Source organism: Nannospalax galili, unplaced genomic scaffold, assembly GCF_000622305.1.
Source record: "Nannospalax galili isolate Female #2095 unplaced genomic scaffold, S.galili_v1.0 scaffold158, whole genome shotgun sequence".
Taxonomy (NCBI): Eukaryota; Metazoa; Chordata; class Mammalia; order Rodentia; family Spalacidae; genus Nannospalax; species Nannospalax galili.
This window is the reverse complement of record NW_008345290.1, coordinates 1,011,307-1,012,907: the sequence shown is the minus strand read 5'-3', so window position 1 is coordinate 1,012,907 and position 1,601 is coordinate 1,011,307. Positions and strand designations below refer to the sequence as shown.

The following is a 1,601-nucleotide window of genomic DNA, read 5'->3' as shown; positions in this document are numbered from 1 at the left end:
ATGCCAATAGATTCTGGGCCACAACTGTACCAGGACACAAAAATCTCGGGTTAGATTTAGAATGGCGAGAGAGACGCAGGGAGTCAGCCCCGTGCTGCATGCCCAATAGGTGCCATTAGGGGGCACAAGGTATGCGTCGGCCTGGAGGGAAAGGGAGGAGTTATTCTTAAGGCAATGTTTAAATCCAGTGGGCGCTTTTCCGATGCAGGTGCCTGTTGAGGTAACCTGAGTCAGGGTGAGTGTGTGGGTGGAAGAGGTGCAAGTGAGGGGGGCAGTAGAGTTCGCGGGGAGTATTGAGAAGTTTCCCTTGATGGCTATGCCCTCGTAATAAGGGGGGCTCGGGTTCAAACAGAGCCAGCAATTCTTAGATTTGTTTGGCTCCGAGTGGTTCAATGCCTGGAATGCTCCTCTAACGAGGTTCAGGAGCCTGTCACCTGTTCCAGGGTATGTGGGGGGAGGCAGACTGGCAGAGTCATTGGTCTCTGGGGTTTGTGAGGGCACCAAAGCAGGTAAAGGAAGGGAAGCTGGTCGCTGGTTACTGAGGACTGGGTTGGGACCTATGGCTACTGTAGATGGGGGAGATATATCTCTTCTAATCGTAAAAAGGAGGCCATCATCTGTCCGTTCTTTATATAACCTAATTCCCCAGGAATATCCTTTGTCCCAATTCAGGGTTGACTTTTTACCTGGTGTTGTGAAGTCTATGCGGAGGGGGTGGCACCATTCTCTCTCACAGGCCTGTTTATGAATAGTTTTCCAATCCTCATAAGTCCCATGAGAATAATTTGCTTTCACAGTGATGTAATCCCATGATGAGGACGGATTCCACCAAGCGTCTCCAGTGGTTTCACACGCCCAGTTCTTGCAGAAAAAATGCCCCCCCACACACGTAGGATTGAGAGATACAGCCCTGTGGAAGCCTGGGCAGACATAAAACGTTAAGGTACGCAACATGGCCCCGTGTTCAGGAGGGCCGCATCCTCCCCATGGGTCCAGTCCAAGTCTCCTGGGAGGACTCGCCAGGCTGGGTGCCTTTACAGTATCGTGGGTTTCTTCTAAGTCCCAAGGCTCCGGTACCCCTAAAGCTAACTTGCACAAATCTGGATACAATGTGGGCCACCATGTGTCTTTTGGTGCCGTTTTGTGGACTTCAAACACTACAATGCCCATTTGATTAATTACTCGCCAGGTGGTCGGCACAGCTGTATGGGGGCTCCCATTACTGGGAGCAAATTCATAAGTAAATAGATTTACCCAGAGTAACATGATTATCATTTTTCTTTGACCAGTCTTATCTTTAGGGGGTTGGGTGTCCGGGTCAGCCGCCATTGTTCTTGCCCTTCCCTCGAGGGTTCTCGGTGCACAGGGTCGGCTGCCTTAACGTGTGAAGCGTGGATCCAGGCTGCAATCCCGTCCACTTTGAGGGCTGTGGGGGTCGTGAGGAGGACGGTGTAGGGTCCTTTCCAGCGGGGCTCTAGGCTCCGAGTCTGGTGTCTCCGGACCCAGACGGTGTCACCGGGCTGAAAGGGATGGGGTGCGATAGGGGTGTTAACAGCATCTTGATAGGCAGCTGCTAAAGGTTTCCAGATCTCCTGGTGAGC

At 52.1% G+C, this 1,601-nt stretch overlaps 1 pseudogene; it reads right to left on the bottom strand.

Moving 5' to 3' along the window:
* The window catches only part of LOC115071772, a 6,700-nt pseudogene extending 5,434 nt beyond the window's left edge, over positions 1-1,266 (bottom strand).
* Positions 1,267-1,601: the final 335 nt, after the last annotated feature.